This window comes from Sardina pilchardus, chromosome 4 (assembly GCF_963854185.1).
Source record: "Sardina pilchardus chromosome 4, fSarPil1.1, whole genome shotgun sequence".
NCBI lineage: Eukaryota > Metazoa > Chordata > Actinopteri > Clupeiformes > Clupeidae > Sardina > Sardina pilchardus.
Window position 1 is genome coordinate 7,336,001 of NC_084997.1, and position 17,241 is coordinate 7,353,241.

The 17,241-nt window shown below is 42.3% G+C and overlaps 1 long non-coding RNA gene across 1 annotated transcript in view; it reads left to right on the plus strand.

Moving 5' to 3' along the window:
• Window positions 1-2,598: 2,598 nt before the first annotated feature.
• LOC134078054 (uncharacterized) overlaps window positions 2,599-17,241 on the plus strand; it is a 66,592-nt gene continuing 51,949 nt past the window's right edge. The window contains exons 1-2 of the long non-coding RNA XR_009938812.1: window positions 2,599-2,724; window positions 8,662-8,744. This is a non-coding gene — a long non-coding RNA (uncharacterized LOC134078054). The remainder of the gene's footprint in view (window positions 2,725-8,661; window positions 8,745-17,241) is intronic.

The window sequence follows — 17,241 nt, forward strand, 5'->3', positions numbered from 1 at the left end:
TCAATGGAGATGGAAAAAGCCTTATATCTATTTCTAATAACAGGCAATCAGAAAAAGACATTAAACAAATGGCCCATCTTTACCATTACAGAAAAATAGTTTCCTGATAAACTAGGCCATAGACCACAGCTAGATAATCAGGTGTGGTGTGAAAGCATTTGCGCACTGGTTAATTATCTTAACTCCATTACTTGACAAACATCACCCTTTTCAGAACCATCATTTCCATACTAATACTGCTCAAACAACTTCACCATATTACCCCAGCTATCAGCTCACAGTGATAGAAACAGGCTAATTTTCTTTCTCTATGATACACCCCTACAGTCCATTGTTTGACCTTAATGGCCAATATCTACTCTCTGATGTTCATTTTCATGGGGAGAGTATACATGAAAAATATAACTGGCGAGATAAATCAGTCACTCTGCCCATAGCCTATAGAAATCTTAATGACCAAACAGATATTGGCCTCCTCATACAGAATATAAAGTAACTTCAATGTCTGCTTTAAATTCATATTACTGACTTGTAATGAATAAGAGGATCAGCGCAGAACACTTCAAAGCACCGTTTATATTTTCCCTCTATATATTCACACTGCCCATTCATCAACACATTACAAGCATATGTATACTGGCTGCCATACTGCCATACTGTAATCGTGTCAATTAAGTGACAGAGTTGGAACACAATGGAAGACACCACATTTCTGCTAAAGGTATATGTAACAGTTTCACTTCATGGTTTCCAACCCAAGACTAAAATAAGATGTCTCCTATGCGTAGCAGACACGATGTACTTTAAAGCTTATTATCATGTCAAAGAGTCAGTAGCCTTTACTATTGATTTGATATGTATTAAAAATGCAACCTTTTACCCTGCTTTAATATCAGTTTATCTATTTATTCTAGACACCCTTTTAGTTAACTCCCAGTGAATAATTCACTAACCATTGACAATCACTGCCAGATCTGCCACAAGAGATGTTCTGTAGACATGATAGTAGGCTATTCAAAAAGCGAAGGATGCATACGAGGGAAAAAAGAATCAATCGAATTTTCTGCGGCAACAAAATCGCCTGATAATGGTCATCCGACCAAAACGTTGTAATAAATAGGCTACTGTAGTTACAATTTCAAATGAAGACAGTGCATGGGAGCTTTCTACTCCTTTGGATATTGGTGACGCTGTGGTACCAAGGCACCCGTCCAAAGGAGGTGTGCAAAAGCACAACTTTTTTTAGTCATGTTTTACAAACTCCGAGGAAGTGAAAAGGCCAAATGTTGACTGGTTTTGGTCTTCATATCACATGGGCTTAAAAGTGTTGAGTGCGTGTAGCCTACTAAGGAAGGGCTGTGCATGCTAGTGTTTATGTGTGGATGTTTATGACTATTTGCCTTTGAGTGGTTAATTATGCTCACTCAATAGATACAGACGGTTAGAAGGTTGCCGCCCATATATCTATGGTTGCCGCCCCCTCTGTGGGGGAAAACATGCTAACATCGCACAGTGAAAGTGAATGGGTGAACTCGCTAACAGTTACACTTTATATATTCGTTTTACTTTCAAATGCAGCCCTGCTTGTTTCTGAACACAATGATGTGAAGGAATTGTGTTTACCTAACTGTCCAGTGTATGCTAACAACTTAACTCACTCTCAGTTTCCCAATTTTGATGACAAGCTTCGCTGGAAGCTAATATTCGATGGTAGCTTCATTAGGTTGCTAACTAGCTAACTTTAATATCATCAGTTTAACATAACCAACGTACACATACGTATTAAAACTATTCCCACGGACATTGTAGGAAATGTACATTCATGTGAGAATACATTTAGATGCAACTTATGTGTATGTGGTGTTATGGCATAAGACTTAGCTTGCTAAACCGAGCTACTCAGTCCGGCCATTGACACCAGTTCTACAATGGGTGTACTCGAGACAGTTCTGGCTATTTAACTGGAATTACCAAAATGAGGGAACTTAATGTTACTCTTAACCTCGGTGATACAGAGATAACTATCAGTCCAAACGTGGTTTAGCCGTTTATTGATCTTTGTTAAAATATTTAATCTTTTTAAAGGTGTTTTCTGTACTCACACCGTCCACCTCCATTAGATTGCATGCAGTGGAAACGAATGTTTTCTCCCACGGGGATGTTTCAGTCATGGTAACCACGGTAACTGGGGGCGGGAACCATGAGTATGACGAGATGCCGTCTGTATGTATGCACAGATGCCTTGCGCTTCCTCTGCTGATTTAATCTATAAATTATATCCACTGAATGTTGCATCCTGACCGGCAATAAATTAAGAGTTAGACATAGCCTAATTTTTAAAATCTATTATTTTTGAATCATGAAAATTTAGCAATATTTTTTTTCTGAAAAGTTTGTTTTGTGTGTGTGGAAGTTTTGCTTAAAATGCTTCAAAGGTCAAAGGTCAGAAAAACATGGCTACCTAGGAAGACGTTCAACTCACATCAACTTACAAAATGTGTTAGCTAGTTAGTTAGCTGCTGGCTAAACTCGAGATGGACATTGCACATTAGTTACCATGAAAGTGAAAAGAGTCAAGACTATACTACTGACTGAGCTTAGCAAACCACTTGACGACGAAATGACTCAAGTTCGGCATCTTCATTTTGGATTATTCCACTGAGATGGTTAGACGTGAACTTACATGGCCAGGGGAGCTCACAGTTCTGCTCACCTCTAACATGAGTAAGTGTGCCATTTTCTTCCTTTATCCACCTCCTAGTATTTTTGCTTTAGGCAACAGTGTGTAGACAATGTCTATCAGTCCATGCCCGTCAAGGGGTGTTTTTCTGGTGAGTTGGCCACATAATTTTGCTGGCAGTAGCCCAGCTAAATTAAGCGTTGAACGTTTCAGTTCCTTTGCTGGTTAGAGCGGGGAGGTGTGTGTGAGCGTGAGTAAGCTACATGTATTGAGGCGCAAGGCCAATTTACTAATTGTTCAAACGTACATGGTAGCCTAATATGAATTAAGTGTAATTATAGAGAAAGTTATTTACGTTGTGAGAGTACAAGGTCAGGTGTCTTCTATGAACTGTCTTGGGTATTACTGCCCCTACTACTGCAAGAATCTTTGCTTTCTATTCCATCACACGTTGGGCCCTATCACTACCAATTAGAAACCAGGGTTTCACTTCATGTGTGAATGGGGCTTTGGCCTATGTGTATTTGTGCCAATACATGACATGTCAACATGAAATCGTACTCTCTTAATTTCTTTTTGCAAAGTAATCATTAGAGGTTAAAAGCATCCTTAACTCCCCAATTTATCTAACCATCAAAATAACTGATAGTTTCTCAGCTTTCGGAGCAGAATGCATACAGGTAATCCTTTAAGTTTAGACAACCGTGCACCAGCATTCTCTCAGAATGATTGCTGAATTATTGATGTTATAAATGACCTAATCTTGGCAGAGATTTAGCACAGACGACCAGACACATTTGTTAAAAGGTGTTAAAGTTTCATGAGTGTAGCCACTGGTAACCTTGACCTCCTGTCACCCTCTTGCTTTGAGAGTATGATAGATGATCTCTAAAGCTGAAGCAAGTTTGCAGAGGATGGTGGGAAGATTTCAGTCGGCTGTAATATGGAAGAGTGCCTTTCTGCTATGTTGAAGAGCTATGGTGCCCATGCCCTGCCAGTTTACTGCCCCATTCTCACTCCAGTCCTTTACTCTACAAGTCCTGTAGCATAGTGTGATTTGTCCAGAGGGTAGCTGCAGGACAGTGGTGTCATGTTGGGAGGGTGGTTTCAGGATCGGAGCACCATGACCAGAGATGTATCCTGAAAGATGTCTCTTTACTGAGGATATGTGGACCTATCCTGGAGGCTAGGGACTCTGACTTCACAGAGAGTCTGGCCTAGATCCATTGGCAAACGTGTATTTCCTGGTTGGTGCCAGACGCTTGGAGTTCAATCACTAACGTTTGGTAATGACATATTAACCACGAGGGTCACTCACAACGATAACAATAGGCTTGCTTCTTAAATGTAATCGCTCTCAGGAATGCCCTCTGTTTTCTGGGTGGACTGAGGTGCTCTTGCCGGAGTTAACAGGGACGGATCAAGCTATTCCAGATGGAGTACTGTAGGGAAAATAAATTGAGCAGAGGTACGTAGACAGGTGGGGCCAGGCTAATATGAACCAGCTAATGAGCTTGTGTGGGCTGACTCTCTGTGTAGCCTTTAGATAACTTGGCCTAGCTCAAGGAAAATTGACTTCTTATCTTTGTGTAATACGTGGTGGTAGCTTCGAAGAAAAATTTTATTATGATGCTCATGTTCATTTTTGTTTTCAGTTTTTCTGGTTGTCATACAAAAAAAAAATCCCTAGCAAAAGCAATGGCCTGTTACATTTTTCAAATATTTATCCAATTATCTGAAACATAAACTCTTAAGAGAAACATTAGTATGCCCAGTTAACATGCTCAACGGTCGTTATGATATTGTGGGTCTATTTCTGTAAAGCAGAGAAAGTGTGATTAGCTCACTCAGGAGGGCTGTGCATCTGTGATGACTTTCAAAAGCACTGTGGGTAATGTGATTTCATGTTCATGGTCTATTTGTGGGGGGTGAGGAGCTCCATTCTTTTCACTTTTTAATTAAGCTCTCGGACGTGCCAGCACTCACCAAGCAAGTTACACCACGCTCAGCATTGAGGCACCAGGCACATTTACACAAAGGAACCCCAAACTTCCAGCGTTGGCCAAAATCACTTAAATAGCCCACAGTTGCTATCATTTCCCCCACTACATACTTGTCCACTGTAAAACCACTTGAAAGCATGGGACCTTCGAGCAGTTCATCGCGGGGATGATGAATCCCCAGTGTCTCGGGTTGGCTTACACACATTGCTCAGCTTCATTTAATGAGGCAACAGAGGCCTCCTCATCCATCTGATTGTAGCCACTGCCTGAGGTGAACGGCAGCACTCTGACCACAGGGGGAGGAAGGAGCCGTCAACGCTTTGATTCAAGATCAGAACGAGAGCGAGCGTTGCAGTAACACGAGTGCCAGAGATATTGCTCTGGTCGGAGGACACGCTCATCGAGGGAATCTATATTTAACGGTCCATATTCCCTTTCAGCTAAATGAGAAGAAGGACAAGATGAACAAGATGAGGCTGGCGAGAGAAAGTTTGCTGATCGAAATGTTTCTGGTTGTCATGCAGCTGTGCGAGAGATGGACTCGGGGCCCACACACACATTTAGCCCTCTTGTTTAAATGCCCATCAACAGCTTTCTGTTTCTCTGGAACAGAAGAGAGAGAGAGAGAAAAAGCCTTAGTGCTTTTATGACAGTTCAGTGGTCATAATAACAGCCTTTTTTTTTCAAAAAGATAGCCAAAAGTGCCTAAACAACAGCACAACAAATATTCCATCAGTGAGGCTTTTAGACATAATAACAATGCATTAGATCAATAAAAAATTGTTCATCATCATCATGGCTCTCAAATCTCTGTTGAAGTGTGGTCTTGGCGGAATGAGGTGTAAATGCACCTCTCTATTCCAGGAATCGAGCGAGTGAATTAACATAAAAGGCCCGCGTTTATGCTTTGTTGCTGAGGTGGCGCTACCGTGAAAGCCATCCAATAAACTCTTTCAGAGACAAATGTCTCTACTAATAACCCACAGACCAGATCTTGATGGAGAGCTTGATGGAGAGCCTTTGCTTCAGCCCACGTGGACTTAAGTATGTGGAACAGTGACCGCAATCAGTTATGGCTGTTTTGTAAGCCTCTGAAGATTGATAATATTAGTACATGTTAGGCTTAAAACAATAAAAAGCCGAAGACTGGTCTGTTTATAAACAAATTCATCAGCTAGTATTTTTTGTTGATATGTAGGAGCTTACATTACTGGATGTTCTGCCCTCTTCCATCCCTTAGTAACATGATGACAATGTAAATGCATTGCAAGCCACTGCAACAGTGCTAATGGAGGCGGTTTGTCAATATGGAGGTGTTGTCCAGAAGAGCTATGGATCGCAAGCCCGTCATTATAGAAACACTCTGACTTACAGACCATGACATGCTTTTACTTGCACATGATTGGTGGAATTACTGCCTTTGCTTACCCTTGCACATCACCACGGTGAAATATCAAAAATCTTGTCACTCTAACAAGCAAAGCCAGGGGAATATGCACTCAATCTCAGGCTTAGGCAATATCGCAGACGCTTGATAATGGATGGAATTGTTTCTTTTTCTAATGCAGTGGCTGGCAAAAGTATTCAATATCATGTTTGCATAAGTATTCGGCCCCTATACCTTCATACTCGGAAAAGAATCCCTTTAGTGTAATAACAGCCAAAATGCATTTGTTGTGAGACAATGCCAGCTTTTTATACATTATTCTGCAGTGTTTTTCCCCAATTCCACTTTGTAGAATGTATATGGAACATCTAGGTCGATGGACAATGCTATTATATAGCTTAACGCCAAGGGTAATTATCCTACTGGTGGGCAAAACCTATTCCAAGCCTTAGTTTTACAACTGACTACAACAGTTTTTAACATTGAATAACATTTGTCTCTGTTCATTGTCCCTTCAGTTGTAAAAGGTTTCCAGAAATATCACCACAGAATGATGTTATCCTGGTGTTTCTTGAGTCTTTGTCTGTGTTGGATTCTCAGTACATGTAGTGCTTCGAGTTTGGCCAAAAAGCTCTATTTAAGTGTCATGTGACCACCATCTTCTGATGCTGGGTTTGGGGGTCAGCCTTTTCTATAAAGCATCTGGGTGGTGTGTGATGCAACTTCCACTTTCTTTGTGTGAGTCCAGTGCTGCTCAGTTGAACCATGGAAGTCACTTGGAATATATTCAGTATTTTCCTTATTATTATTTCAGTCACTCTGTCTCTTCAGTCTTCCTTTTTTCTGTTATTTCACAACCTGGCAGATGACTGTTGGATGGAGTGATTTTTATGTCCAGCAGAGATTTTTTCTTTAATTATTAATTGTTAGCACCTAATTATAATAATGTACGATCAAATAAGTGGCACCTCTGTATAATTTGTCAAGTCAAATCAAATCAGGTTTAGTTATAAAGCACTTTCAAAACAACAACATTTGACCAAAGTGCTATACTATCAAATTGTCTGGACCCGACAACACAGTAATGATCAGACCATTCAAAAACAATATGTATTTACAACAATTTATAACAAGGTCTATTCATATTTTGTGGATAATTTGTCATCAGGAACTAAAACTCACTGGGGGTTAAATACTCATACTCAGCTTTTTAATTGATGTATATTTAACCTTAACCAGAAGTGTTTTTGTGACAAATATAAATGTGATCAGGCATGTACATTATGTTTAAGCATATTTTATGTGTGAAAAGAAAACGGAGATGGATTTCAAGGTGGTTGAGTAATCTTGCAACCCACTGTAAAGTGGGTTAGTACCATAGAATGATCAGCTTTCAAGTCAGATGTTTTTGTCATAGTTTTGTGTTGTTTGCTGGTGCATGTCATTTTACCAGTCTATTATCTACTCTGCAGCCTCCACACTGCAGAATGTTTTGACATGATGCCACTGGAAGGTTAATGTCATCTCTGAAAATCTGTTTTGATTTTGAATTTGTTAGGAATTTGACGGAGATTAGCTGTGTGTGCATGGCTAATTCTGTAAGACTGAAATCCAGAGGCAAGGTTTAGAAGAAATAAAAGACAATCTGTTCATTTGAAATAAAAGCCATGGGCCTCCTCCATTAGTAGATGTAAACCGGAGAAATGTGTGTGTGTTTGTGTGTGTGTGTGTGTGTGTGTGTGTGTGTGTGTGTGTGTGTGAAATCCATTCAACATGCCTCACCCCCGCCAGACCACCAACAGGCCCAGATATCCAGACGCCAGATGGGGAATCAATACCGATGTTCTCAATTACAGGAACACAGAGTGGCCAAAATGATGCACTTTAACGAGTTACTTAAGCCAGAAAACACAGGTCAGACACAAACAGTTGGAGACAGAGAGAGAGAGGGGACACAGAGGGAGAGAGAGATATATTTATAGTTGCGCTTATAGAACCTGTGGGTGTGGAACTGCTCATCATCATTCATTAGACTCTAACTGCTAAAGGCCTGTGCCAAGGGCTCGGTGTTGAATGTTATGTTTCAGCTGTTCAGAAATCTTGTCCTCCTCCCTGTGTGTTATCCTGACCAGACACACTGAGCAGTGCTGCTGGCGCAGTAGGGGACGAGTCTGGATTCATGGACCCTAACAGCAGTGATTTGTCTGGGTGTGAGATGGAGACTTCCTGTGCCCCGTGCCCCTGTTTTCTTCTCAGTGGCATCCATAATTGTTTGCATCCTGTATGAGTTGTTGGGGAAGAATACAGCTTGAAAATGGAATATTTGGTCTAGGCATTTAATGTCATCTATTCAATCATGCATTCAGATGTGCCATTCAATGTGACAACATAAAAGATGTGAAAACACTGCTGTTTCATTTTGAAATTTGAAAGGAGTAATATATCTCTGGGTATAAAGCATAGCAATTACAAATGATTATGACAAATGGCATTGACGTGCAGAAAATGAATGGCTGTTAGCTCCTTTCTACATAAGAGAAATTGGCTTATTTGGCATGGCTGTAATTTCTGTCTTCTCCTTAAAATCACAGGTCTCTTTGTTTGGATGAGGATGTATGGTGAAAGCCGGTGCTGTGTTCACGTGGGACTGTGGGATCTGTGGATTCATCTGTAGGTGAGCCAAACCCAAATGTCCCCAAGGAAACTATGCTATATTTCTAAGGTCCATTTGATTGATTCAGTCATTAAATGGACATAGAAGACACCATGTAGATTCAAGGGATGACATGCTAAAATGAGAATCCTTATTCCAACATGGTCCCTGTCGTAAGACAGGACAGACAGACTAACACATGGCATATAAGAAATCCCCTCCTTTAAGGAAAAGCAAAGAGGCTTAAAACAACATAATAGCCTGCCTGTCCCTTATTTACACCATCAGTGCATCCAATAGTGTTACATAGCAGTAAAAACAATGCAATAACCCAGCCGAACACCATTAGCCTAGCTCAGCATAATTCACTGGAAGTGGGTCACACATCAGTTAGCCTATCGCTCTTATCTAACTCTGAGGTAGACGGCAAATAAGCCAATTTCCCACAAGGTTGGTGTGTTCCATGTGATATCATCATGAAGCATAATAACTATTTTGCATCCAATATGAATACATATGCCATCAATGTTTGATCCATTTAACCAGACCACAGAACAGACGTCAGTCTTCTGCTCTGCCATCTCCCAAAGGAATTAGTGACGTGTGTTTTTCTTTACTTTGGCCTGTTGAGGGCAGATTTGATATGACAGCACTTGTCAAAGGATGTCAAGACAATGCACAACCATTAGTGTCGCATGATACACTGATTGCACGGTAACATGATATGGGTGAACACTATTGTGTCAGTCAAGTGACACTGTGCAGACAGCTGTGTGACTGTTATTATGTCAGCTCCCATTTCTTTGCACACCGCCTCAGGAAAATATGGGAAATGATAAAATCACCTGGTTTTGTTTGTATTTTACTGTGATTTTCATCAAACAGCCAGTTTATCCCTGATGGGACTTGAATAGGTAGCAAGTCTCAAACGACTGAATATCCTAAGCAATCCAACATCCACAACCAAGTCTGTTTTCATAGGAGAACATGACTGTGCATACCGGAAGGCTTCAAACACACCCTGGCTATGTGGTTTTGCTTGGGACATCCATGGGCTTTGCACTCTTCTAGTTCCGATTGAGGAAGAAGGGTCAGCTGTGCATCTGAGGAGATGAGTGGAATTGGGGTTGGGGGAAGAAGGATGTTGAAAGGGCCAAGCTGAGAGAGGTCTCCCAGCTTTAGCAGAAGAGTGATTCATGGGGCTGTGTGCTGTATTAGTGTCACTTATAAGTTATACGGAACAATTTGCCTAGCGAGCTGCTCAGACGAGCTCAAAATGGCTGCCCTATTAATCCACCCCCCACACACCTGCAGCGGCTCTGATAACCACATCTCCAGCGTCCCCTCCCCTCATGAATGCGAGCCCGCGGAGGCGTGTGGCAAAGTTTGTTTGTGTTTTGTTTGTGCCTCCAAAGTATTTCTGTGGCAGTGTGTGAATGCCTGTGTGTCGCCTGTGTGTCTCCTGTGTGTGTGTTTGTGCATAATGTGTTGGCGGTTCAGCATGTGTGTTTGAGGCTTTGACTGAGTGATTTGTTCCCAAATCCCCCACTTCCTCTTCTTGGGTCAGTGAGTGACAGATGAGTTTAATCTAAGGGGCTGGTCCAGGCACTGAATATTGATGAGGGCAGAGGACTTGTTAACCTTTTCGAGAGTGCTGGAAGAGGAGGCCGTGCTTGTCGGAAAGTGTTTGGGGAAATGTGGTGCTTACGCGTGCATTTGTGTTTGGTTTTGTGGATGTGTTGATGCATGTCTACCAAGGTCAGTAGGTCAAATTGGTTTGTGTGGTTTTTAGTGTCTTGCGTGAAATTAGTCATTTTGCATGTTAACAAGTGTCATTATAAATAATCTATCATAGTTTCTATTTTTACCTGCCCATAGGGATGCATTTATCATGTAAACATGCTGGACATGCTCTGTCACTCCTGTCACTCCTGTAACGCCCATTAACATTGACAAGGTCATGAGTACCTGGATGCTTCTTCTCAGTGGCAGATCCTGTGTAATGCGAATACATATCAGCACAGATCTATCTTGTACATTAGGTAGCAATCAAGGTGATCCTTATTTGAATAGACAACTTCATTCAGGAATCACTCATGTCAAACAACGGTAATGAATCCTAACAGAAATATTATAAGGAAGCTCCACAAGGATGCTCAAGATAATAAAGCTGATGGCTCAGAGAGGTAGGGCACCTGAATGTTTCAAAATGCTGTTGGCTTTAACCATCATGGAGAGTAACCATCATGCTGATCAAACATCTTTTCCCCTTTCTTATTAGAAGAACAGCATGTTGTGTGTTTTTGCCTCCAAAGGTTGCTTTGTTTGAGATTTTGTTTTTGATGGTAAATAGGCTTGGTTGTTGATTGGCCGCCAAAGGAAATGTGCTACCTGTAGGAATTTAACACCCCTCCTGTGTACTGTATATCTGAAATGGAATCCTGCTCTGTTCTGCATGAACTCGACACTGCACTTGGCTTACTGTAACTGTTGTTGATTCTTATTCATCGGACTAACCTTTCACTTTGAGCTTTTGCAACAGGTTTCAAAGGCAGTGCCACAGCAAGGTTAATGATTATATCCCCTTTTTTTATTTGATCCTTGCCAATGAAGTCTCTGTTCAAGGTTTTGACCTGATCCACTGTAGCTCTAAAGATTTATGTAAATGCCAGACCTTCTTAGTTTGAAAGAAACACCTCATAAAATATGATTCATGTTTTTGCTCTCTGTCAGTGTTTGCCAAAGCTCTCAACCCCTTTACTTCATCCTCTACATCCCCGTTTCCCCCCTCCCTCTCCTCCGTCGCTCATCTCTTTACAAACAAGACCTTTACATGAGATTCTAAGAGCCGATTGTCAGTAACGAAAGCTGAGGCACTGTTTAATAATGTAGGTCGGGACCTCGTCCGTTATTAGAAAGCCTGTGATTGGTTATTATGCCCAGTGGAGGAAATGTCAAGTTCCGCGCCATTCGGCGGGGTGCACGACCCTGGTTATTAGCAGCTGCTGCTCCGGTTCAGCACAAATGTCAGCCGTCGGGGAGAAGCCGGCGACACGGGGGGCTGGGGGCCGTGGCCGAGAGGGTGCGAGGAAGGGCCAGGGGAGGCGGGAAGTGTCGCGAAAGGACCCGCCGCATCTGACCCATGGTAATGAGAGGTTCCGCATGAGTGGCAGCCGACGCGGCTTTTGCTGCGCGGTGACTTTTCCTGGGTGACGGACCCCTCGGCCCTGGTCATGAATAGCCTTTTGTGACGCGTGCGCCGCTCAATCTCCTAATGGTGGTGGTGGTGGTGGTGGTGGTGGTGGTGGTGGTGGTGGTGGGGAGGCTGGGCACGGGCTGATGCAAAGAGATGGGGGCGGGGTGGGGGCATATAACACAGGAGCAGTGGAGCGCCCAGGGCACAGCCATAAACACCACATGCTGAATAATTACCACCCCGGCTGATGTGCTAGTGCTCTTGCTGTATGCCTCATTACCATAATTGAATTTGCACGTTATGCTGTGTGTAACACAAGTGCCTTTATGTGGCAGAATGAAAGGGGGGCCACTCTGAAAGAATTGTTTCGTTCTCTGAAAACGGAGCGGTTGAAATAATTATTTTGTGTTGCGCTAAGGAGCCTTTTGAGGGAATCCATGTGGTGGCTCATGTTTGTGAGCCCAAGGCTCAAGGGCACCGCTTTTGTCCGGCGTGTATGGATTTATTACCGTAAGACTAATCTCTTTGATGGATAGCTGATGTGCGCTAGATGTAGAGATTGTAATTTGTGGGCTAGTCATGGCTGGAATGAGTCGGTGTGTGTTGTTTGCGCGTGCAAGGAGGTCAGTCATTGTGAGTTAGTGTGTGGTTGTGCATGCACAAGTTAGACCTCATTTGTTTGTAACAACTATGACCGTATGCCTATGTACGAATGGTCTTCGCTCCAGTGTACGCATGCATGTTTCATCTCTGTCCAAACAGAGGCTTATTTTCTTCCTCTATTTGTGAATGGGAGTCACACGGGTGATGAGAAATTAACGGTGTGTGTGTGCGTCTGCGAAGAGAGGTTAATAATACATTTGCCTACAGGAGCATCTGGAGCTCAGGCGCAGGCTTTCCTCACCTCAGTCGACGCCAACACAACATTCAGCTCTTCCCTCAGACGTGTTTATGGACTCCTCAGCACAAAGCACTGCTGCTTGAGAAGCCCAAAATAAAAAAACATTACTTGTCGTCTTCATGGTGATTTTAGCTAGAAGTGACTGAGGGTTGCATCAAGGCATTAAATTGTCATTCAAAAGAAATATTTAAATATTGTTTTGTTGTTTTGATGTCACCACGGAATGACCGGCACATGGGGTGAGGGGCTTCTGCACCAATCACGTTCTCGGTGAGAGGCCGACCCATGGTAAGTGTGGGATCAGAGGAACATTGGTCTCTGAGTTGTTGTTGAACAGCTGGGCTTAGGTGGGTGACTCTTTAAGTTGGTCCACTTCAGATGCAGGCTGCACGACCCTCGTGACCTCAATGCAGGAGTCACTGTTGGTCTCAAATGGCATTGAGGCAGTGTTTGAGTGAAGCTGAGCAAACCCCTAGAGTCTGGTCTGGTTTTTTTTTATTATTATTCTTGCCTTTCAGACATTCTGTAGAGACAGGCTTTCCAGTCCCCAGGCTCCAGAGCTACATCCTTGGAGCTCACCTGGGAAAAGAAAAACAAGCGCGTCGTGCCTCCTCTCCATACACTCTGGGGACAGACCACTTCCAGCTCCAGCAATGGTGCCGCTAGCTTCTTTTTAAAAATAAAATACTGCTAATTGTGTTTATTTAGTGAAGCTGAACTCATCATGTTGAAATTTAACTAAGATGTTTTAGATCTCCATTATTCAATGAAGAGATAATGTATAGAAAGTTCGTTATTATCGGGAAATTGAAGTCCCGACAGGGCGAACCGTACCCCGATTATTTGTTTCCGTTTCATCGTGACTTTTGATGAGAAACAAATAGTTCACAACACACGCTGAACTTGAATCAAACATTCTTTAGAATACAGCCAATCAACTGTCTGCTTTCACTTTGAATGACTGTATAAAATAGGAAGTTCCACTGCAAGAAGTGACCGAACTACTTGTGAAATGATATGAAAGATGTAAATCAGAAGCACAAAACCTGTTGCTGTTGACAGCGGTAATTATATGTTTCAGCGGTAATTACATGTACATACAGTATATGTAAATGTTAAGCATCCTAAATGTGTTCTGTTTGATTCAAATCTGCATACATACAGTAGCCTACCTGTAGGTTTTAGTTTGACATTTTTCTTCTTTGGAAACTCTTGCGTGATTTCTTGCGTGTTCTTTTGATCATTGGTTTGCTGGAATATTCTTCTTCTGCCAAGTTCCCGGAGACTGGGAGTTATCTAGTCAGCCAGTGTTTTGGTATATGCGCAAGCAGTCATGGTGCCATCTAGGCTATAAGTGTTATCTCCCCAACACCTTTTGCATTCGCAGATCATCACACTCCCATCGCCATGCTTCACTGTCAAAGCTATTCACCGTGATGGTAAATATGCTGGTCTCCATCTGGTCTCCATCTGAGCCACACAAATGTATCTTGGTCTCATCTGACTAAAGGAATGTGCTCTTAATATTCATCAGGCATCCTTTCATGTTCATGAACTGTTTGCTCTCTTCCATCTCTCTCATAGCTTATAACCTATTGACCTAAGTGATGGTCACAGGTGAAGGCCCATTTACTGCTGTTGTATATTGTGTCCGGTTAGTAACAAATAGCAAGATTAAATAAATGTATGAATAAATGAATCCTAAATACATGCTGTGTAAATAACTAGGCACCCACTCCAATGACCAGGTCAAAATGTCATTTTATGCCAAATTGAAGGAAAACACTAACAGGCTTCCAGTTGCTCATTCTGATTTTCTCATTTACTTGTGCTTCTATGGCGACCGTTTAAATGAGCCATTCACCCTGAGCTGCTCATCATTAAATAGCTGGCAATATTTCCCAAATTAGCTCATCGTCTTTTTTCGTCTTCATTTACTTGGCCTTGACCGATGATTGTTCTGTAAAGGTACATTTTAGTAGCTTGTGTTATTCTTACATGTAATGGATATCTTACTGAGTGCTAGTGAAATCACTGGTTAGAAAAGGAGTCGATGAATTTTATGAAATTATTTTGAATTTGAATTAGTCAAACTGTTGTGTACAGAGCATACAGAGGTGGATGACTTTGCCCTGGCAGAGCCAAATTACTTTAATATACTGTGTTGGTTCTGAATTGGAGAGATGCGTAAGTAATGAGGGTCTATCCAGATTATGCTAAAAGTGATTGAATCAGCGCATAGCTCACATCATTAACAATGTACAGCGCCTCAAGGATTTAGCCTTGTAGATAAAGATGTCTCTCCCAGAGGAGAGATGAGTTATAATATCTTCACTTCAGCGAAGGTCTGGAGCAGTTTATGCCCAGTTTCCCCCCACTTTGTTTGCATTAAATATTTCAAATTCAACGGCTTAACAAGTGTCTTAAAGGATTAATGTGCCAGTGCTTGCCATGTGCAGCACAAAGACCCAAATGTCTCCTTTTTGTAACCGAAAACGCCGACGCCACGTCGTTTACTTCATGCTGGTTAACACAGGTGGACGACTATCCTTATATCACCCATAGCCAGCATTGAGTTTTATAGTTCAACGATAGGACACTTTTATTAACAGCCCTGACTTGCCATTCCTTTCCCTCCCAGTTTGGCGAGGCAGCCAAAAAATAAGGACTAAATAAAGCTATTACACAAAGAGATGGATGCCGGGGTGTCAGTCGGGACTGTAGTGTCTTTTAGGGAGCAGGGCTGATTGAGAGGGGAGCATTTGCATGTGTTCATTAGCGAGCTACGCTGGAGCTTATCACACTGAATGGCCTCGTTAGCGTCAGCAGATTTATATGCATCAGGTTGATTACAGGCGAAAGACAGAGGAGACAGAGATATGGGCTTTTTCGGGAATGACAAAACATTTCCCATTCGCTCGATTTCTTCGCAACAAATGCTGCGAGATAAGGCAAAATTGCCAAAATGCTAATCCAAAACATATCCATTATTGGTAATCACCATCAACATGGTAATTTATGGAAATTCTTACCATACAATGGTACGACCCTTCACCTCACCTCATTGTATGAAACATCCACAGTCAAGCAATAGTAATGACATCCCAGTGCCATCACAAAGACAAACATATTCATGAGTTTTTAAAGGACTGGACATTATGCATTCTTGAGCACTGAGTGTTCACTATAAATGGGTCCTTCAAAAACAAACCATATCTCACTCGAACAAATCTACAAAATGGCCACCTGAGTGGGTGGAAGTAGTAGAAAATTTGATCAATGTATAAGTGCACAGTTAATGAACTCCTCTGAGACAGAGCAGACATCTCCATCCATGAAACTGGATTATGAAGGCTTAAGGAGATTTAAGTGGACATGGGTAGGCTCTTTCTGGCAGTTGTGCTAACCTTTGGCGTGATTGCCAGACCAAAGCTTTATTATAAGATGAAGTGTTTTAATAAAGCCAGTTTCCAGGGCGCTACCCTGTTCCAGGAAAGATTTGTGCCCTACAGGCAAGGGCTTGTTACACTCACACAAGAGTGTAAAAACTGCCGAGGAAATCAGAAGACCGTGAGCACGGTGTCTCAGAACAGCTGTGAACACCGGCTAGCCATAATCAATCAAATGCCTATTCTCACCTGCCTGTGACACCGACTCAGCTCTCCGGGGAATGGAGAGGAAATTAACCTCCTTAAGGACAACAGTGGGCTGGCGAGACCACAGGCTCGCTCCTCAATCCTATAAGTACTTCTTGGTAAATCGTAATTGACCTTGGTTTCCCCGAAGTTACTGACTGTGAGCGACAAGGCAGTGATGCGTGTAAACACACTCTAGTTTCATTGCTATTCAGCATCACACGTTAACATCGTATGTTAATCCCGTTTTTTTTTTCTGTTACTATGATTAGTCTAAGAATATTGAGATTGAATTAATATTCAGATATTCAGGCACACGATTCACATGTTATTTTCTTGAATGTCACATTTTCACATGTTCTTTTCTGAATCCTTTAGCAGAGTAGCACGTGTTGGTATGAGCAAGATACAGTGTAAGACTGTGCCTATTCTATCAGTATGAAAGTAAGCCACAGGCAAACACCACTGCAGAGCCTTGAGGAAGGATCAGAGCAAGAGATGTGAGCATGCTGTGTGCGTGTGTGTGTGTGTGTGTGTGTGTGTGTGTGAGAGAGGGAGAGAGAGAGAGAGAGAGAAAAGAGAGAGGGTGTGTGTGTGTGAGAAAGAGAGAGCGACATACAGACAGAGAGAGGCAGATGACAGGCAGGGGAAAAGACAGACATATTTGACAAAGGCTATTTCCATACTCCGTTGTCTTCCTGCAGTTCCCCAGCTGCCGAACAGTGCTGTATTCCTGCCTTCCTGTAGGTGGCAGCAGAGCTCCCCCCCTGGTGTCTCCACACCAGA